Source organism: Oryctolagus cuniculus, chromosome 2, assembly GCF_051225735.1.
Source record: "Oryctolagus cuniculus isolate XC-2025 breed Fujian yellow rabbit chromosome 2, ASM5122573v1, whole genome shotgun sequence".
NCBI lineage: Eukaryota > Metazoa > Chordata > Mammalia > Lagomorpha > Leporidae > Oryctolagus > Oryctolagus cuniculus.
This window is the reverse complement of record NC_142868.1, coordinates 109,279,122-109,302,323: the sequence shown is the minus strand read 5'-3', so window position 1 is coordinate 109,302,323 and position 23,202 is coordinate 109,279,122. Positions and strand designations below refer to the sequence as shown.

General features: G+C 40.8%; 1 long non-coding RNA gene across 1 annotated transcript in view; it reads right to left on the bottom strand.

Annotated features, from left to right (window-relative positions):
- Nucleotides 1-3,545: 3,545 nt before the first annotated feature.
- Nucleotides 3,546-23,202, bottom strand: part of LOC103346804 (uncharacterized) — a 59,372-nt gene continuing 39,715 nt past the window's right edge. The window contains exons 3-4 of the long non-coding RNA XR_016230181.1: nt 6,310-6,390; nt 3,546-3,603 (exon numbers count right to left, since the gene is read on the bottom strand). This is a non-coding gene — a long non-coding RNA (uncharacterized LOC103346804). The remainder of the gene's footprint in view (nt 3,604-6,309; nt 6,391-23,202) is intronic.

Genomic DNA, 23,202 nt, shown 5'->3' with positions numbered 1-23,202 from the left:
CTAATTTACTGAACATGACAAAGCTACCCAGACTCTGTGACATCATTTGTTTAAAGGTCCCCGTGCTCAGACGGAAGTATTTCGAATATTACTTTTTTTTTCTTCAAAAACAGTTAATTTGTTGATATTTCATCGGTGTTTGGGCTAATTACATGCACCATTATAAATGTCTGGACTAACCTACTTTAACATTTAATTTAAACAACAATGCTCTGTAATTTGTCATGGTGCTCACAAACTGATGAATATTGCAACTTTGTTTTCTAAGCAATCAACATTTTATCAGGGCATCTTAAGGGGAAAATTCCTGACAGGAAGGAGCCCTGAAGAAGCTCATGGAGTGTTCACATTCTCAGCCTCAGAATTAAACAAAGTTACATAGCAATTCGTATCATAATGATCTGAGCTGATTGAAAATGGTAAGGACTAACAAAGAGTAAGGAGGTAGGACTATATCAAGCAGAGTTCTGGATTTTTAAAAGTATTCCGTAGCCCATGTTGGATTGTATATCCTTCTCCTTTTTAATGGAAAATAGACAGAGGAAAATTATTAAGGCCAAATTGAAACCAAATAACCATTTGTCTTTTCTTTTTGTCATTGGAAATCTTTGTAAAGATTTGCAGAGGTAAAATCTGCTTTTGTTTAAATAATCAAGATTTGGAAACTCTGGACGAGTTACATGATATGTTGTTGAGAATGCTGTGTGCAATATCAAATATGCACATCCACACTTATTAAATATATTGATTACTAATGCAATCACTGATCACATCACCAAAAGAAATCCAAGAGGAGTCCACCAACATCGAATGTCAGTTAATTACAGAAGATAATCTGCAAACCATCATTTTCAGAACTTCTATGTCGAGGATGATACCGCAGAACCCACAAGATGAACAGGGAAGAAACAGAAAGGAGATAAATAATAGATAGTTTAGAATTTTACCAATCTCTTCTGAGCCTCTCTGTTAAGATGTTATTTGAAGCACGGTCCTGAGGTTAAGGATATGTGACAGGCACAGGAGGTCATTAAGGCAGGCTGCTGGGCACACCAACATGTCAGAAAAAGCCAAATGTAGTCACAAGATACTCCAAGAAAAGTCCTAAGCTTCCATAGGAATCTGACAGCTAAGCTTAGAGAAATACCATGGCTCACTAAGCATTTGCATAGAACTTATATCAGCAGCTATTCATAGCATTGTTACTACTATTATCTGAATTACAGTCTAGGTGTTCATATCCCCAGAGCTCTTGATGATCTGTGTGTGTGTGTGTGTGTGTGCATTTTCTGAAAATGAACTTTGAGCTGTTTACTTCAGGTTTATGCAGAACTCAAGAAGATGGGACTTTCCTTCATGCTAAGGAGGCCAAAATGCATCGTAAAAATCCATAGTTAATGATTTGGAAACTTCTACCTCTCATCAGAATATCACCTGTAGTTCTAGTGTGTCCTTAAATTGTAATCCTGAAGTTCCGAGTTGGATTGGTATTTTAGAGCAAAGAACCCTTTCCTTTTCTGAGGTTTTTCAATTTTGTCTCATTCAGGTAATAGTTAGCTGCTTTCCATGTCACCACCCAGAATCCAGCAGCACCTCTAGATGGGACTATAGAACTGAACAAGCCTGTGCCCACCACAGCTGTGAGTCTCTCACAGTCGCAGGACACCCAGGGCTGGATTTATGTCTGTCCTGTTCAGTGGCAGTTGGTTCCTACTGGTTTCAAATATGCAAGCAATTAAACCACTGTAGTTTTAATTGATTTGGCATGTCTGTTTTATCCTTAAAGAGAGAAAAGTACATTTAACAATTCCAAGGATGGATTTTTAAGGCCACAAACAGCTTTAAAAATATATTTTATGATTTTGCAGTGTCTAATAGAGCTCCAGATAAAATTATAATATTTGGGGAAAACCAGGGGTTGACTTGATCCTCAAATAGAGATCTGGGCTTTTGGGGCCCAGGCCACGAATACTCTTCTCAAACCCAGTCTGTCAAGTTTAGTCTGTTCCAAAGCCTCATGCAGCACAACATGATAGTGCAGAGCAGGCAGGACCAAGTAAGAGAAAAACAAAAAGATCAGCATAAATCCATCTGAAAAACTACTCAGGGCAAATAACCTATGGAGGCCCAATAAGCAGCATCATTTTCACAAACAGACAGAAGATGTTGGCATCTCCTCTTTGCTATTTGAGGAAACAAATTACTAATAACCAGTATCTTAAAGTCAGACAGCTTTATGAATAAGAAAAAACAGAAATGCATTCATGAAATTAGAATCTTGAAGAAACAGGTGTATTAAATGATATTGGGGAATCCCTGAGAGGGGTAAGCTACTCACTAAGGAGCCGTGAATATACCAGGGCACTTCAAAAAGTTCGTGGAAAACTGAATTTAAACAAAATCATATTTTGAGGTGAAAAATTTTGAAATCCACGCATAGTTTTTTTTTCATAAAATTCATTTCCATGGACTGTTTGAAGTCCCCTCCTATGCATGAATTTCAATTTTTTTTTTTTGCACCAAAATAAATGGATCTTTTGATACCATATTCCTGGCACTTTTTGAATTAACTTTTTATAACCTTAGCAAAGATTGAGTTATTGGTCATCTTGTGTATATTACTGGAGAATTTGTGTGTTACCAGTTTTACCATGGTGTGTACCAACCATTATTACCGTTTTTCCACAGTTGGTAAAATACGTGTGCTGTGTTGCTAATCAATGCCATGCATTGGCCAGAGAGTAAAGAACAGTCGTGTCTTGGCCTCCCAGGGACAGAAAATGGTCCACAAAGGGGATGTGAATGCATGCAAAGTGGGGCCCTTTTACCAACGCTGGAACTTGGAACCAGAGGGACTCATCCCCACCAAAAAATATCACCAACATTCTAAACAGCTTGTTTTATCATGCTTTTGAAGGGAGAAAAAAAAGGATGGTTTTGAAACCACCTGGGTTTGTTTTATTATTTTATTTCTTCTGGCACGATCACAGTCATGTCAGATGTGATTCAGCAGTAAAGGCGTAGATGTGTTAGCGGACTTTTAGACTAAATTCCAAGGGGTGTACTTTTTAACTGGCTACCTCCATGTGGTTTGGCTTTTTAAAGGAGTTCAATAGGCTTCATGTTTCTTATTACAATTTCTTTTTAAAATCTCTGTGTACCAGAGTGTTTGTGCTACTGAATTTTGCTCTAGTTTTCTTTCAATGCCAAGTCTTCAGCATGGACGAGTAAAGATGTGCTAATTAAACTCAATGCATTTCACATCTATTAATTCAGACTGTGATCTCTCATCAGATTTCATATGTTAAGTAGGACTTAGGGCTGGTCAACAGATGTAAACTTCAGAAATGTGGTGAACAACCAACTCCAATGTCCATTCCTAAGTCAGACTTTTTTTTTTAACATGTCAGATGCTAACGGATTATATTTCAGTTCAGCTAGACATTTGGCAACAACAGAGAAAACTACATTTTATGGCTCCCCTGGGTATATATCAGTTGTAGTTATTTTAATTATTTCCAACACTTACTTTTTCTCCTGAAAAGGGTGTCCTTTCTCTAATTCTACCGTTGATAGCGGCTGTGATCACTGCTCCACATCATGCTGGAATGAGAAAGAACACCCCAAGGTGACTTTACACTTCGGCCCTTCTTTCCAGGAAGCTGTCCTCCCACCCTCCCACGAAAAAAAAAAATGCCAGCACCAAATACAAGAGTATTTCAAAAGTTCATAGAAAATGCATTAAAAATTAAGCACCAATTTCACAAAAAGCATTTTGTACCAATATAAATATACTTTTTTTTAATTTGAGAGGCAGAGAGACTGAGAGATAAACAGACAGAGAGAAACATAAATAGAAAGAATTCTCCCACCCACTGGTCCACACACTATGCACACAACAGCCAGGGCTGGGCCAGGCCAAAGCCAAGAATTAAAAACTCATTCCAGGTCTCTCTCTTGGGTGGCTGAACACAACTATTTGAACTAACACTGCTGACTGCCATGGGGGCACATTAGCAAGAAGTTGAATCTGGAAGCAGAGCAAGGCTTGACCTGAAGTACTTGGATGTGAGATGCAAGGGTCTCAAGTGGTATCTCAGTCACTGTGGCAAACGTCCACTTGTCCATTTGCCCACAAACTTTTAAAATACCCTTGTACAACAACAAAGCCCTGTAGTAAAGTGATAAAGAATTTGAATTTCTTTATTTTCTAAAGATTTATTTTCTAACTTATTTGAAAGGTAAAGTTACAGAGAGAGAGGGACACACACACACACACACACACAGAGAGAGAGAGAGAGAGAAAGAGAGATCCATTCGCTGGTTCACTCCCCAAATGGCAGCAATGACCAGTTCTGGGCCAGGCCAAAGCCAGGAGCCCAGAGCTTCCTCTGGATCTCCCATGTGGGTGAAAGGGGCCCAAGCACTTGGACCATCCTTTGCAGCTTTCCCAGGTGCATTAGCATGGAGCTGGATCGGAATAGAGCAGCCAGGACTCAAACCAGAGCCCACATAGGAGGCTGGCCCTGCAGATTGAGGCTTAACTCACTACGCCACAACACAAGCCCCAAGATTTTGAGTTTCAAATGTATATTTTCAATAAAAAAAAAAAAAACACATAAAATAGGAGGCATTGAAACTGTTAATAGTCCTGCTCTACCGTTCTAAAATCCAGTAACAGAGCATTCATACCACTGCATCTTGTGGACACTGGAAAAAAAAAAAAAGACAAAGGACGGACCTGAATTCCAAAAACCATCAAATGTGAGACCCAGCATCTCCGTCACATTTCTCTATGGTAAATAAGAAGCTTAATTGGAAAAGTGAAGTTCAGAATGTAACACCCAGTTCCCATGTTTCTTTGAAAACTCTGTATGTTATGTCCCTAGTGACAGGATGACAAGTGAAAGTGCATCTAACACTGAAAAGGCTGCGCAAATTACACCTATTCCAAACCAAAGTTGAAGTCCAAAGACCTATGGCCAAGCAAAGTGTTCCTTTCTGCCCCCTGGTGGATGAACAGGCGCTTCCACACACCCATTGTGTGAGTTCTAAAACAGGGAAACAGACTTCTGAGAGCAGGTTTCTGAACAGGACAGTCTAGGAGAATGTGGTCGGATCTAACCAATTTTCTTTTGAGTGAATGCTTTGTAACAAGGTAACCGTTTGCTATAGACAATTCTGTTCTTCCTCTGTTCTTTAGGATGTGAAGTGACTTCTATCGGGACAAGTGGCTAGGGTGCTGTGATCTTGGGCTATTCTCCACCATGTGTTTCTCTCCATATCAATTTCTTTTCCTTTCTCATCTGCTCGTATCCAAAACAGAAGCTAAAAAGAGAAAGGACACTTCACTCTCCCATTATGTTCTTCCCTGCATTTTTGCTGGGGACCAATCATCCAAATGTCACTCCTTTGTCTTCTCTTTCCTCTCTTATGCCACTGGTAGTATTTGCTACACTGTGCTTTCAAGCTTTCAACTTTATAGAACTAGCAACTTACTGTTTCCATTTATTTTCCAGGTCAAAGAAAGTAAAAACAATATGAGACAAAATTAATAAATGCATGATAGCACGGCACCCAGAGAGATTTCATTTCAATTTTGCCACCCTTATAGAAGTATTTTTGAGTGTGATATGCTCTGAAATTTTATAAAATTCTTGCCAAAGGTAAAAATAATATGTAGTGATGACATTCCCTTTTCACAAATGCACATATTGTAGAACCTGTGCCTAGCCACAGGATTTCGCAATCTTTGGGGATTGGCAATTCACACAGTGCAAAATCCCATTTGCAACATAGCTTTCCCCAATCCCATGGGATTCATTGTGGGAGCCTTTTAATGTAATAGTTTTCTTAGAGTTGAGAACTCTGAAATGATAGCCCCTAGTCTAAGACAGAGGGACATTAAACTAAGTGGAGATAATTAATTGATGGTTTACATTTTTATCCTTTGTATGCTTTTCTTAGCTACTTTCCTCTGTGTCTTCTATTAGAAGAACTCAGCCCTTGGACTGCTACCACAACCAGCTATTTCCCTGGAATCATATTCCTTTAAGGAGTCACATGTGTGCCCCCTTCCAACCCCATTGCCTAGAAAATCCACTCGTGTCCTCTAACCTGGGTAAAAACCGAGCTTTGTGACCATTATCTGCTTTCTTGGAGACACCTCTTTTCCATGATAGATTTCCCTTGAAGACAGATCAATGTTCTATTTTAATCCCAGTGCACCTCCTCCCCAGCTTCTTTTCCCTTTTTATTTTCAGAAGTATCAAGTTCCCAAGAAAGTGAGTCTTTCAAAATGGTACGTACATTTCCAGGAGCAAATACCATACGGGATTCCTTATGTTTGCCTTCTTCAGAGAGTTCACACTTGAAAATGTCCAGTGATCTCTGCAAGTGGAGCAGACCGCAAGCGTCAGATCCACCATGGACTAGATATCCATGCAGTACTAACCTTGACCCATGGAGGTGAGGAGCGAGAAATGTGAAAAGGTGCAAGGGTGACAAAGGAGGCCCCTTCCCAACTGTGAGCATGAGGCCAGTGGACCCTAGATCATCCTTAGTAGCATCACCACTTTCAGAATCAAGCTTCTGAGTTAAAGGGGAAAAAAATCTCCACTCTGTATTTGCTGGTGACTCAGGGCTTTCCACGCAAGCTCTTTCCAGAGAGCTTCCCTTTTGTAATCTTGGGGATTTGTGGTTCCTGCAGATCTTTTTAAGTCCTGTCATCATCACACATACTTAAGCGTTTAGCTCCTTGGACAGCTGTAAGTCATAAACAAAAACAACAGAACTTTCTTCCTAAAAAAATATTTAGACCGAAAAATGAGAATACACTTCAAATGAAAGCAATCAAATGCAAATGAAAAGGTTCAGCGCCTATTAAAAAAAAAAAAAAAAAAAAAAGGAAAGCCAGCCATGTAACTTTGACCTTTGGAGCTTTCTCTTTTAGGTAAACAGATAACTGATTTTTAAACTCTCAGACCACAATATCTTAATTCAGTTATTGTCACCAGGAAAAGAAAACGATGAGGAATAAGCCAGAGAGTATCACTAATCAGGACAGAAAGTCACCAAATTTACTACTTCAGAACATTGTCCAACTTTGGTGGGTTTTTTTTTTGGGGGGGGGGAGGTGAATTACCCTCATCTGTGATATACATTTAAGAATGAAACTTAAATTAGCTGCTTAAAGTGGTCCTGTGACTTTAATTATTCACAAAGTACACAAATTTAATGAGTTTTTAAATATTAAAACTCTTCTCTATTGTCACTACGGTGAGCTCTTAATTCACGGAGCAATTAAGTCAGGACCCTCATTTATCAGGACATGTGCGTTTGTTGAAAACATAGTCAGTTTTTATTAATTGATGCTACAGAAAGACTGGGCTGAAATTAATGTGTGTCTTCAGAGGTCGAGCTGGTGGTGGTGGGAAGGCAGCAAGGAGCAAGACGTGAGATAAATAAGTAACTGCTATTCCCCGATTACTCAAGAGATTGCTGAAATATTAAGTGGCACTATGGTTACCGTTCTCAGCCAAAATGCGTGCAAGCAAATGCCCCCTGAGTTTTTCCCTGGCAAACATCTGTCGTGGGTAGTAGCTGAGAAATAGAGAAACTTCAAAGCAGTACTTTCTGATTATTAGCAGAGTGTGGAGTGTAATGTTCTTACATTTTAATGCAAAGCAAGTGTTGATGAGCTGAGAGGGTAGAATTAAAAAGTAGCCCAAATTTCCTTTGTTCTTCGGGATGGGGTTGACAGGAACATTCACAGTCAGTAGTATTCAGTAGTATTTCTTAGTGGTTATCAATTTGTGAGCCACAAGAAGTGCTACCTCCCAAGGCAGATGATGGGAGAGGAGCTGGACCAGGCACCGTTGCCTGCTGTCAACCCACAGGGACTCCTGCCCAACCACCTGAAGTCTGCTGGGCAGCACACATTGTAGATGGCCAATCTTGTTCAGGGAAACCCGTTAGAAAAGAACAAAGTTCAGATGTCCTAGACCTGAGCACCTGCCTACAGAGGGAACAACCGCCTCCAAACAGTTTGCTGTGAAGGGTGAAGTTTTGAAATATAAACATAAATCCAGAGCATCAGAATTATCTGGGTCATTTTTGGCAGCATTTCAGTCAGTTGTTGGAATGATGTGTACGGGAAAGAGACTGATTTTTAAGTTGAACTGGTAAGAGTGGACATAGCCTATGTCATTACTTCTGTAGGAACAGATTTGATAAGACAATAATCTCTAAGCACTTTTTTCTTTATTTTTTAAGGATTTATTTATTTATTTATTTATTTATTTATTTAAAGTCAGAATTACAGATAGGGAAGGAGAGACAGAGAGAGATTTTTCATTCTCTGGTTCACTCCCAAGTTGGCCGCAATAGCTGGAGCTGGGCAGATCAAAAGCCAGGAGCTTCATCTGGATCTCCCATGTGGGTAGCAGGGACCCAAGGAATTGGGCCATCTTCCAGTGTTTTCCCAGGTGCATTAGCCAGCAGCTCGTTTGGAAATGGAGCCAGCAAGACGTGAACCTGCACCCATATGAGATGCCCATGTTGTTGAGAGGTGGCTTTTTGCAACATGGGTCCTTGCAAACATTTTTTTTTTAAATCCTGAAACTCCACAATCTACTCTAGAAGCAAAGAAAGAAAGAAAGAAAGAAAGAAAGAAAGGAAGAAAGAAAGAAGAAAGAAAGGAAGAAAGAAAGAAAGGAAGGAAGACAAAAATACTTCCTAATGCCTGTAAACCAGAACACTATCCTGCTCACTGCCGGGTGGTTGCTACCCAGTTCTGATCAGCACACAAACAGGTTGTCCTGGCATTCTCTGCAGTGGAGTTTAAAAAGAGAGCCAGGCATCCCACTCCCAATTCCTTGTGCATTTGGACTGGTGGCCTCCGGAGCACCACCAAGTTTGATGGGACCATGTCAAGTGGTCCCCTGTGACCAGGAGTTGGTTAATACACTCCCATTCCTCATCCAGACAGGCAACAGAGAAGGGGGGGGCGGTGGCGAGCAGCAGGGCAGCGAAGGCTCTCTGCTGCAAATGCTCGGTAATAAATTGTTCTTTCAGCGGTGCAGAAAAGGGATTTCTCGTTTCTTTGCTCCTTTCCTTCTTTGCCGGGAAGCACCAATGGGAGGCTGGCTTTCCCACCTGGCCCTGGCTGCCTGTGCCCATAAATTTGCCTATGCGATGCCTGTTTACGGGTCGCTGATGGAACATGGAGACGGTGCATTTTGTAAGCACCGGGTAGATAATCATGGTAATTGATGTTTGGAGCTGTGAGCTCCTAGGAGCACCGGGTCTCTTTCTCCCAGTGAGGCCCTGCTCTCTGTTATCAGTCCAGCCCATAATTAAATATCACTCTTTTACAATATGTTTCAGGCTCCTTAATGAGTCTAAAGCACAAATAGTCACCTCTTTACCTCTGAGCTTTATTTGCTTGTTATTAAACAATGTTATTGAGCTGCCTTCTTTCCCTGTGTTGCCAAACCTGCATCATTTCCGTTTTATAATTGCACAATTAGAGCCAAGGCTTTGCTTTCATACATCAGCAGGCCCTGCGTGTGCGCGCGCGTGTGTGTCTGTGTGTGGAGAGGAGGCGAGGCAGAGGGAAGGAAGAAATCAGGTGTTCCTATAGACGACTCAAATGCATCTTACTTTCATTAACTGCCAGATTTTGCAAAATGGGAAGCGATTTATCATGAGCCATTTTCTTCTATCAACCACCTCCACCAGCCAACACCGCGACTTTCGCCGTGACCTTGTGCTGCATAGCGGAGGGTCCAATTTGCTCATTGTTACTCGCTTGCATAATCCTATGCCCCTCCCCCACAGCCTCTTTTTTTTTTTTCCCCAAGCAAAATCCAGTCATTTATATTCTGAGGCTAAACGATATTCTTTTTTGCCCCCAAAGCTGGTGAGCTGTCTAACACTAGTAATTCCTTCTAACGAATTTCCAGAGAGCTCTCCATCTTACACACCCAGGCTCTCCCCTCTCTCACACACTTCCCCATGCTCACACTCACACGCACCCCCCTAAGCTGCTCTAAGCAGTGTATTAAGTAGCTGAAGAAAATCCATTCACATTCTGCTGTGTCGCTTTCTTCTCCAGTCATGAACCCATCACAGACTTTTTCGAGCTGTAGGTTGCCACGGTGAAGATTTACAATGCCAGTTATTCATACATCTGCCTTTTCCTCCCCCACCCCCCCCTGATTCTTAAATCCCCTGGGCGAGGGCAACCTTGATACTGAGACTCGTAAAATTCATGCAGGCTTATCATCCTTGGCGAAGGCTGCAGGCGTGCCTGCCCTAGCCTCCTGCCAGTTCCCCCGCCATGACGGGTGGGTGGGCCGCCGGCTTTTCTTTCTAACTGGGAAGAAGAGAGGAGTGGGGGAGGGGGAGAGGGCTCACCGTGGGCATCACTGTTAATAGAAAACTTGTAGATGGGGCTACGTACTTTTTATAAATAAGAGCGGTAGCTGTTTCTCTAATCATGTGTTAATTTTTAAGCCTTACTTGTGGCTCTCTAGTGGTATGAATTTGATACTGGGACGTTATGTAAAGAGCGACCTTCTTTTGAACAAAATAATGTGAGAAAGTCCACCTGTCAAGTGTGTTCAGAGGCTCAGAGAGCCACAGACGTCCTTTTCAGGCTTAAAAAGCCTGAATGCTTTTTAATATGTGCAATAGGACACCCATGGCTTGGGTTTTGCTACTTTCCTGGCTTAACTGTTTATTTTTCTCTTAATTATTACTAAGTTCATTTATCTTAAAGAACATGGAGAACTGGGAAAAAAATCAATATTTTCAACAGCAAAAATTAATATCTTAAGTCGTTGAAATTTCCCCCATTCTAAAAGAGATTAAGCCTATGCTGGCATAGTCACAACATCATAATCATTACCAAAAGGGAGAATTTTAACAGGTTGTTAGAAAATAACAATTTTGATGTTGGCAAGTGATCATCTGAAACAATTTTCTAAAAGTTTACAAAATTTACTTCTAGCTGAATTGAACTATAATTTGTCTCAAAACCATAAGGTTTCTTCAATCTTATTTTTTTTCCATTCCATAATTTCAAGTATACAAAATATTGGGCTAGTTTTGTGATGCAGTGGGTTAAACTGTCGCTTTCGAGGCCAGCGTTCCATAGTGGAATGGAGCCCGATGGAGATCCTGGCTCCTGACTTTGGCTTAACGTAGTCCTAGCCATTATGGTCATTTGGGGAGTGAAAATTATGCACACACACACATAAACACACACACACATATATAGCATACACACACATGTACATATAGATGCATACACACACATAAATATATAGCACACACAGACACACATACACACACATATTTATACACAGAGATGCACACACACACACACACATGACATCCTTGGTACAGTAGTGCCCTTTGATCTGTGGTTTTTGCCTTTTTCTTTTTCAGTTATCTGCTGTCAACTGTGATTTGAATACATTGGGTGGAAAATTCCAGCAATAAACAATTTGCAAGTTTTAAATTTTGCACTGTTCTAAGTATTATGATGAGAGCTTATGTTCTCCAGGTCTACCTTGCCCTGGAAGTACATCAATCACCCCCTTGTCCAGTGTATCCACACCATATGTGCTAGCCACCCCTCCTTCGCTTAGTGGCTGTCCCAGTGATCACATCAACTGTCACAGTAGCCCCGTGCTTAAGTTCAACTAATTCTTTTTTTTTTTTTTTTTTTGGACAGGCAGAGTGGACAGTGAGAGAGAGAGACAGAGAGAAAGGTCTTCCTTTTTCCGTTGGTTCACCCTCCAATGGCCACCACGGCCGGCGCACTACGGCAGGCGCACCGCGCTGATCTGATGGCAGGAGCCAGGTGCTTCTCCTGGTCTCCCATGGGGTGCAGGGCCCAAGCACTTGGGCCATCCTCCACTGCACTCCAGGGCCACAGCAGAGAGCTGGCCTGGAAGAGGGGCAACCAGGACAGAATCCGGCGCCCCAACCAGGAGTAGAACCCAGTGTGCTGGCGCCACAAGGCGGAGGATTAGCCTAGTGAGCCGCGCCGCCGGCTTCAACTAATTCTTATTTTATGTAATAATGTTCCCAAAGCATAAGAGTGTTGATGATTTCATTACATTATTTTGTTAGAATTGTTCTGTTTTATTTGGTCACTGGTGTTAATATCTGTATTATAATTATATAATTTTGAATCATAATTTATAAATTGATTACTATAAAACTTGACTACAGGCATGTATGTAGAGTAAAAAGCACAGTACCCAAGTGTATGTCAAAAAAAACTCATGAGAAACACAATTAAAAGATAAGTCTATTTCTTGCACGAGAGGTCTTCGAAAATACGTATTATGAAAACACTATGCAGCAGACTCTGCCTCATGGGTGACGTAATCCCTCTGAGGGTCCCTTGTATTTCCTGCCGTCTTCTGGGAGGGCTCCAGAGGTGAGACATGTACATAGTGCACTGACTCCAGTGGAGCTGCGCAATCAGAAGACTTACATCTGGAGGAAAATGACAAACATCCCTGCAGGACCGGTGGCAATGCTGATCTGGGGGACCACACTCTGTTGAGGTCTAAGGCATCACTGAATCTGCCACAAGCTACCTTTCAGGCAGGGCTCAGCTTTGAAAGAGGCTCTAGATCTTTGCCTTCCTTTGAGGAGTACAAGCAGGTGTTAGGAGAGCGAAGAGAGATGGTCAAGCCCACGGAAAGGCCCTGGCTCCTGTTCACAGGTGTGTGACCTGCAGCCTGTGGACACCCAGGTCTCAGTTTGCTCCTGGGTAAAATAAGGGGAGCCCGCTAACTTATCTGTAATGAGATTTCTAGTCTTCACATGATGTAGAAACCATGTACTCACTAATAGGCAAGAACAAGTTCCCTTCTTCCAACTCAGTGTATGGTTTTGCTGCTCCGTCTCCCCAGGGTGTGCTCCCTGGGTGCTGGGCTCCCTCTATCCTAACTCTTCAAGTTGCTATAGAACATTCAGGAAATTGTCACAAGGGGTGCCAGGGTATTCCAAGGACTTAGAATGGACAAAGATTCTGACCCATATTCCCCATTCCCCTTAAAAAAAAAATCACTGGGCTAGAAGCATGTGTAGCTGCATTGGTTATAATCATATTTTGTTATTGTTGTTACCGTGTTCTGTTGTGTTTTCCTCACATGGCATTTTTCCCCATTTAATGTTGTACTTTCTGACTTTGTGACTGTGTTCCTGGGACTAGGATGAGCTGATAGCAGCTTAGTGAAAGCAGTTCAGTCGTATTGCATCTTACTTGATTCTTTTATGTTTTCCCTTCCGGCTATTCCCTTTTCCGTTAGATGGAAACTTCCTTTTCCAAACCACCTGCTGGTCTACTGCTCTCGCCTTAGCTCAGGGTACCGTCAGAACTCCGTGTGAGGGGAGAAGGTGGATGCTGCCACCATCATTGACTCTGCCCCGCCTCTGAACATTGTGGACTTGAGTGGTTTTTTTTTTTTCTTTTGTAGTCTCACCTCCTCTCAGAAAACTCTCAGACCTATGTCTTATCAGAGGAAGATAAGCTAACACCTCCAGTTAAACTTTCAGAATAATCCAAGGCCACTCGCAGATAAAACAGTGAATTTTGCAGTGTGAAGTTCCAGCTGCCTTTCTTTATCTACCTCGGCCCTGGGTTTGGTTGAGAATGTTCCAGCAAACCGCTGTCCCATCTGACTGTTTCTTCCCATAAGTGCCAAGTGAGGACGATGTTCCCAGTGAACTCAGGATTCTGATTTCCAAGTGCAACAACATGTAGATACTTTTAAATGCAAGGATATTCCAAACACTCTTGGAAAATTGGATTAAATGATAAGTTGCTTTGGGTGCAAAAAGATTTGAAATCCATACATTATTGTTTACATTTTCCATGAACTTCTGGAAGACCCTTAATATGCATAGTTTTAAAAAAAATTTGTGCTAACCTAAGTATGCCTTTTAATCCCATTTTCCACAAACCTTTTAAAAATATCCTATTTTGGAATATACTCTGCTGAGATATTACCACCACCACTTTTTATTATTATTAGCCTCTTAATGACCAAAATGCTAGGATAGACAGGTCAATTTTGACCATGACCTACAGAAATAAATACATTTTATGTTTGTAAGAAGGCACAATTGTATAAGCAGTTTCACAAAACAATAAACCTTTACCACCTGTGAAGTATTCTGGTATTTTCTATCTTATAGAATATGCTTATACTTCCATTGGCCCTGGCTTGAGGTTTGAAAGGCATGGTTATAGAGCACCATGGTAGTCTGGACAGGAACCCCTCAGAGTCTGCAAGGTGGCTTTTGGTAGATCAGGACCGTCCTCAGAGTTGGCAGACAGGAGTAGGGCAGGATTTCAACTCCTACTCATGCCCTCAGCCAGAAGCCTTTCAGAGCCTTGCAGCCACAGAGGGCTACATTGAAACCTATTCACTATTGGAGGATCTAGAAGGGGATTGAGGCTGAGGAATCAAAAGGCCTGTTCAAGACCATAAAATGCATTCTGATGTGGCATGAGTGGTATTGGCTATTTCCAGATCTGCCTCTGTATGGCTCAGATGCAAAGCAAAAGTGGTCTGGAAACAAACTGACATGATTCCCAACAATTTTAAGCACCATGAGATACTAAATGGAAAACAAGGAAGAGAGCAATGGACGGCTTATCAGAAACCTGCCTCAGTGTCTGTTAAGCCATTCTGCAAATTAACAACAATACCTTGAGGAATATCCTATTTCTGTATCTGCTGCAAACTCTATAAGCCATCTCAATCCATCCCCAAACATCAGGCTTTATTATAAATCACAGGTTCTAATAAGTAGGAATGTAACTTGGGGGATTTCTGGAAGTTACTCTTCCTAAAAGAAGCCTATCTCAGTAGCCATCATTCATGCTATCCAAGGAGACATGATCAGCAATAGGTGACATCAAAGTATTTCAAAAGTCCCTAGGAGATCTTCCTCACTTGGCAATTCATTGGACACTCTGTCTTACTTCAAGCCTACAACAACACCATACTTTTCTCATTTATTCTTTTCTAAGTTCATACAAAGTTAACCAACTGGAACTGCCAAAAAACAAAAACATAGAATGATCCACTCTATCAACATTCAGATACTGTATTTTAGTTTATAGGTACACATTATATTTTTAATGCAATGTTCTGTATGCCCTTGACTTATTCTAGGTAACACACTACATTGAATTGTTTCAATAATGTAATATGGGCTAGTGGAACAAAACAGTGAAGATGCAAATATTTACCTCTTTTTTCTAATATATCTTCCTTCCCAACATGCACACAAACACACACACACACACATGCACACACCACAATACCGGTCATTTTTAAAGCAGAGAATTTGAACAGGAAGAAATATATTTTATTCCAAAACACTTTCTAAATAGAGAATGTATTGCTATGATCCATTAATTTCTTTATCTCCATTTGTTTTTACCTTGTTTATGTGTTTGTTTAATATTTACTTATTCATTTATTTGAAATGCAAAGTGGCACAGAGACAGAGACAGAGAGACAAGAGAGAGAGATAGATCTTCCATCCACTGATTCATTTCACAAATGGCCACAATAGCTAGGTCTGGGTCAGGCTGTTGTCAGGAGCCAGGGACTCCATCCAGGTCTCCCACATGGGTGGCAGGGACTAAAGCACTTGGGCCATCCTCAGCTGCCTTCCCAAAAGCATTAGCAGGGAGCTGGATCAAAGTGGAGGAGCCAGGATGCAGCAGATCACCCTGGCAGGGATATGTAGCTTGACTCATTATGCCTTGAAGTCCAATCCTCCATTTGCTTTTAACAGATGTTTTAAAAACTCACAGCCAGTATTAGTCTTCAAAAACTGAATGTTTCAAATGTTTCATCATTTCAAGGAATTGACAAAGTAGTTTTGCTGACATCATTTTAAAGATGTATTTGTTTATTTGAAATTCAGAAAGAGAAGAAGAAACAGGAAAATAGCACATTGACCCTACTCTAGAGAACTTCATGTGCTATTCTATACTCTCAGTATAGAATTGAAATTCAGAAAGAGAAGGAGAAACACAGAAAGAGAGAGAGGGAAAGAGATCTTCCATCTGCTGGTTCACTCCCTAGTTGGCCGGAGCTGTGCCAATCCAAAAAGCCAGGAGCCTCCTCTAGGTCCCCTACACAGGTGCAGGGGTCCAACGTTTTGGACCATCTTCTACTGATTTCCCAGGCCATAGCAGAGAGCTGGATTGGAAGTGGAGCAGCAGGGACTCAAACCGGCACCCATTTGGGATGTTGGTACTGCAAGTGGCAGCTTTACCTGCTACGACACAGCGCCGACCCCATACATCATTTTTTTCATATTCTTTATATGTGGTGTGCCTTTCTGATGACGTGACCCAGTTACATTAACAGCTATGAGTCACAGTCAACAGAACAAAGAGACGTACTCCACCTTTGATGGTCATGGACAAAGATTTAACTTGGATGGAAAACAATACCTTCAGTGCTCCCCTCCCCCAGATTACCTAAATGAAACAAAGACATAGGTCCTTGGAGAAATCACACCCAATCTTTTGACACTTAGAGAAGGCAGAAAACAAGCATCTCCCATACACAGGAAGCCTGCAGCAGGGATCCCTCAATCCTGACTCACAAAGGTCTTGACCAACTTCAACACAGAGCAGCTAGACAGAACACCCCCTTGGCTTTATTAGAGCTTAATCTGTTTTCAAGATTTTTACCTAGAACAGCATCCTGGGGACTGGAAGTTGGCACTGGATGGGAGCTAATGATCATGGTTTTCTTCTCTCTGCCCACAAGCAGCCTCCAGGTTCTGCTTCCCCCATTTGCCTTTATGCTTCCTCCTGCCCCATCTCCACATCAGTTGATCTTCAGAGGGTATTTCCTCCTTGTTTCCTTCATGCACTTCCAGGAGAGGAAAGGAAGCAGATTTAATGAGGCCCAGTTGTATGTAGATCCATGATCCATCCATAGAGATGCCTATGAGTAGATATCTATATCCTAATATCATGATGGCTCAGAGAACTGAGGTTTTAATCCTGTGGGTGTGGCATAACCCAGAGTCTCTGGGGAATGACACCAATTGCACCACCAGCAATAGCGGGGAACAACGCACAATTCAGTTTGCGGGGTTACAGTCATATTGAAGCAAGATCCATTTCAACCAGTATAGTGGTGTTCTGGGCCAGATTTCAGCAGCCACCACTCTAGAAAAGGGGTTGCCATAGGTAAAGAGGCTTCAGCAGACATAATCTAGCAGGGCTTCCATGAGTGAAGGCATGTGGTACACCGAGAGTATAGAACAGCGTGTGAAGTTCCCTAGAGTAGGATCAAGGTGCAGTCTTCCCACAGCCCCCATCTAGTCTCCTCACTAGATTTTAGCTCCTGTTGCCTTATCCCTAAAGCATGAATGTCCCGCGCTTCCATACCACTCTCTTAACCAGGATGATATTTGCAAATAGACATCCGGGGCCCTGGGGATGGCTTTCTTAGGTCTATGTATCCCTGTGGTGACCAGCCTCTCTCAACTCGACGTCTGCCTGGAGTCTCCTTTTTCTCTATTCCCACCAGCAGACTCTCTCCTCTCACTTTCAAACGCAGAGCCTTCTTCGGAGAGTTCTGCTCTGTTCTCATGGAGACCAGAATGTCCCTCCGTTGTGGATCTAATTATCTATCACACCAATTTGTTGAAGCTGTAGAAAATTGAAAGTTATACTTCTAGTCCCAGGAATACACAAGACACTATTAACTGTGGGTGTTCAATACATGTTTGCTGAATGAATGAGTGAAAACTAGGTTGCCTGATTCACTGACTTTATATAATTCCCTCACCTAAATATACATATAGCTCCTCAAACATACAAATAAAAGTAGGTTTAAATTAGATCTATTACTATGGCTAATTTCGGACAATAGTATTTAAGTTGGATATATGAGTGCTTTATTGATATAAATTTTGAATTTCACTTCTTTTTTTATAAGATTTACTTATTTCTATTTGAGAGGTAGAGCTACAAAGAGAGGGAGAGATAGAGGCAAAGGTCTTCCATCTGCTGGTTCACTTCCCAAGTGGCCACAATGGCCATATATAGGCCAATTGGAAGACAAGAGCCAAGAGCTTCTTCCAGGTCTCCCAAGTAGGTGCAAGCACTTGGGCCATCTTCCACTGATTTCCCAGGCGATAGCAGAGAGCTGGGTTGGAAGAGGAGCAACCAGGACATGAACTGGTACCTACCTGTATGGGCTGCCAACCTCACAGGCAGAAGCTTAGCCCAGTGTGCCACAGCACTGGCCCCTGAACTTCATTTCTTAACTTGTTACTAACGTTTATTGGAACCTTATGCACTGTGCTCACTTTGAACTGAATTAAATAGCATGTAGTAACATCAGTGTGCTATATCTATGACAAACAAGTATATGTAGACATCCTCTCACTGGCTCGCCACCTGCCATGGTTTGGATGTAATCTTAGTGTGTCCCTCATGGGTTCTTGTGCTGGAATATTATTCCCCACTGTGGCAACGTTGGGAAGGTAATTGTGTCCCAGGGAGCACTGCCCATGAAAAGGATTCACACAGTTCTTGTTGGACTCCAGCTAGCTCCTGTAAGACTGAATTTATCTAAAAGAGCAAGACTGGCTCTTCGGGGCTCCCTGGCTTCCAGTCTCACCAAGTAATCTCTCCCTCTCTCATCTGTTCCCACCATTATGGTACATTCCACCAAGATATCCTTATCAGACATGAGCCAATGTTGACCCATGTTCTTGAATCTCCAGAATTGAGAGGTAAGTTTTCTTCATTGTCCATTACCCAGCCAGATGTATTTGGTTATAGCTATGGGAAAATGGGCTAATAAACACCTCATCTATACAACAGGTAGCAAGAAGTTAATTAACAAATTAGTGGAATATTCCAATTTGAAATAAAACATACTCATTAAAAGTCAAATTGTAATTTTGCAATATATGATTTTATCATAAAGTTGTTTGTTCCTGGAACTGAAGCAAATGGGTATGTTAGGAAAGAATTTGAGGAAACTTGTTTTCATGGTTATAAAAATAACATTCAGATAACACTCTGGGCTGATTTCAGGGGGTGCTGTAGGCTCCCCACAAGGAAGAAGATGCTGTGAATTCTTTGTTGGAAAGAGGCACAGTTTCTCACTGGGTGTTCTCTACCCGAAGGAAATCTCCATGGAGTCATACCTGCTAGGCATAACAGTGGCTCCAAATCTCCCAGGTGAAGTGCCTGGAAAAGGCTCTCATATGCAGTAAATGTTGTCTTGCTCATGTCATGATTCTTTAAATAGAATAGCAAAGTACTATGAACATATTCTGTAAGAATCGCAACCATTCTGGTTCATTCGACTTCTCTTTTTGATTTCAGTAGCAGGTTTTCCTTTTCTTGTTGCTCAATTTTGTGCAACAAAAACAGTAATATTTGAACTGATTACCTTCTCTTGTTAAAAGTTCTGTAGTTTCACACACTTGTGCTATATGGGATCTGGTTTCTAATTCAGAAACCTATCCTGGAGCAGACTTAGTAAGCAGAGAACAAGATGCCTGAAGGGCGACTCCAGCCATTCGTGTCAGAGCAGAATCTGCTGCGTTCTTGTTCCCAGCCCAGCATTTTTCCCCTAAGTCATTTCCGGCTTCATTTGTTGATGTTTTAATTCATTCAGAACATGGACAGAAACTCTAGGAAGTTTAGATATGCCCATCCAAAGAAGAGATAAGACCCAGTTCTTTCTTTCATTTTGCCTTTTTGTCTCCTCCCTGCCCCCTAGGTTTTTGTGTTTTTAAAACAGCTGGCTTTAGCAATACACACTGTCTTTTTTTCACAAGGCACTGTTACTCTTTCCTAAGTGTAAGTTTTAAAAATAGTTTTTTCTAAGATGAATCATATATTCCCCCTTGAAAATGAAGAAACTGAGGCAGAGGGTGACTAAGCAATTTGCTCAGGGACATTCATGACTAAGCATTAGCTCACTTGGACTTTGGAAGTTAATTTATTCTAGAGAAGGGCCAAGTTCCAGACGATGCAACTTACACATGAAAAGGCAACCCAAACAAGACTACTTTCCTGAATTTTAAATAGAAGTCTTACATTGCCCGCAAGTAAGCACAAAATTCCAAATTTTACTCCGCAAAATCCTACAATATATGCACACAAATAGACAAATAAAGGGACAATTGATGAACAAAATGAGAGCAAAAGCTCACCTTTTAATTAAAATTATGTTGTGGGATACTTTGTGCATAACAGGGTAAAATAAAAATATTTTTTACTTGCATATGCATTTCATGGTCTGTATTACCAATACATAATTGAGGTATAATTAAGCATGAATATTCTCCTTGTGAATGCTTTAAGTTTAATCATTAATTTTTTGAAACTGCCTACTCACCCACGATTCTTAGAAAAAAATTTCTGAAATGACAGAAATCTGAACAAACCATAATGAGAGCTTATATTTGCATCTTACGTTACAGTGCTCCAAATATTTTGCCATGTAGTATATTTGATCACTGTATATTTGTACACCGAAGAACATTTTAAATTCTCTAAGTTTCCGTGGCTGGGCCAAAATATGTACAACATTCTAACAGGACAGGACATACGACAGGTCCCTAAGAAGTTACTCTGGAGATTAAAATCACAGTGATGAATGGAAGGCCTAGCCAGGCAAAAAGCAATAAGTGGATGGTTGCAATTAATGAAGGTCCTCCGTCAAGGTAAGCAAAGAGACATACAGGGCGACAACGGAAGGGTCTCACACAAAGCAAGTCTGATCTTAGGCCAGATGCTGTTGCCCTGTGACTTTTCTCTCTCCTACCTGGAAGGGATAATCAGGGAATGTCCTGGCCCAGCAGTCATAAAGAGTTTGAAGCAGGAGAGACTATTTTAACCCCAACTGCAAGTGATCTCTAACCTAAAGAAATGAAATTTTGTTTATTGCATGTAAGGCACTTACATGCAGTAAATAGAGGCAGACACAATAGTTTTGCTTTCTAGTTTTTGGTGGATGTTGGTGACTTTTTTATTGCAATGTCAAGCTCTACATGCACACGGGTAAGCTTGTGTATGTATTACAAATCCAAAGGAAAACAACTTTGAATGTTTAAGTAAACATTAAAAAGGTAAAAAGTTTCAAGACCTGTTTAGTTGCCAACAGTACAACAAGAAGATAAATTACCCCCTAATAGCTGTGCCATTATGTAGACACACAATAACCTTTAGATTTCCACTGCTAACCTTGCTGGGTTTGACTTTACATGATGCTGGATTCTCAGAGTTGGTTTATAAATACCATATAATGACAAAAAGATTTTTTAAAAAAATAGAAAATAAGCAGTATGAAATGACAAATACTGCTCAAATGTTGTGTAGGAAGAAACATAACTTAAAACGAGATGAATTTTTTTTTACTTGAAGGTTCTCTAAAGAACACAGGGAGCACAGATATTAAAGGATAGTTAGAAGTCTTTTTTTCAGTCTTTTTTTTATTTGAAAGGCAGAACTACAGAGAGAGGCATAGAGAGAGGGACAGAGAGAGAGAGAGAGAGAGAGAGATGTCTTACATCTGCTGGTTCACTCCTCAAATGGCTGCAATGACCAGGGCTGGGCCAGGCTGAAGCCAGGAGCCAGGAGCTTCTTTCCAGTGTGCCATGCATGTGCAGGGTCCCAAGTACCTGGGCCGTCTTCTACTACTTCCCCAGATGCATTACCAGGGAGCTGGGTCAGAAGTGGAGCAGTAGTGACTGGAACCAGTGCTCACGTGGGATGCCAGGGCTACAGGCTGCCGACCAATAGCTATGCCACAATGACAGCCCCAAAACAAAATTATTATTTGAATGAATGTGAATGAAAATTCTGAGTTTGTGTGTTTGGACTCTATTTATGAATCTGGGCTTCCTCAAAGTACAGGAAGAAATTAAAGGAGTTTGTAACAATGATTGAACCATAAATTCAAAAGTTTCAGGGTTAAACAGAACTTCATACTGTATTCTAATTTGGAATGAATTGAATAGATTTATAGGTAAATTTCCCAAAGCAAATTATTCAAGGAAATATTAGAAATGAAGAGTCTCTACCAAGAATTTTTTTCCTGAAAGATATGGATGAATTAACACCATAAGCTTGAAATGGTAATTTTATGTTAATCATCTTCTACATTTCACAGTGCATCAATACTTTTGTGCATTGGGTATGTGCTCTTGTGTGTGTGTGTAAGTGTGTTGTGTGCACTCGTGTGTGTATACATGTATAGATGCAATTTGTGTGCCTGCTTTTTATGTACAGGCTGGGTTCATCCTCACAAATTCCAAACGAAGAAATAAATGTCCTTGACATTCCTTTTAATAGACAGTGGGTGGCACCATCTTAAGGAGCAGATGATACAAGTTTGCATTTGGCACTATTTTCTTTATTTGGGCTACAAACTCTATCCAAATTGTGAAGGACTTTCTACATTAGTAATTAATAGAGCCCCATTATGCTAACTATCATCCAACTTAGGACATCTTAGAGGAAAGATAAGAGATGAATAATTTGAAGTAATTTTCTTGTAATCATGCCAATCACTTGAGCAAAGTAGTTATTAAAGGAAACAGTATTATGATGAATTATAGGACATCTAACACTGAATACCTTTTCTTATCAGCTGCTTATAGTTTCTGATGCTTCAAAAAGGCAAACAAGTAGAAGTCTCTTCCCAATAACACTGTTCTTACTGTAAACAATAGTTTGTTTGGCAAACCCTGCATCTTAATGAGGCTTGAAAGACAGGCTTTACCTTGGTTCCTGGTCACCTCCTGTTTACAAAGAGTGGAAGTTCACCAGCATCGTCTTCCCTTCCAAGGTCAAGGTAGCAAGCATGAGTCACCTTTGATGACAAGAGACTCTTCCGGTTCAGATTTGCTGAAGTGATTAGACATTATTTATCTAATTAAATGTTCAAAACACATCATTATTGAAAGGAATAAATTTAATACGTTTGTTGAGCAGTGTTAACTGAAATGTAACTGCACATCATTTGACTTTTTAACATTTTATTATATCTATTAAGTCTTTCTGTGCTTAATTAAATCAACTTATTTTTTACAGTTAATTTAACGTGATTTCATTTTCGTTCCAGAGTCTGAATCAGATATTATGGAGAAAGCCAACTG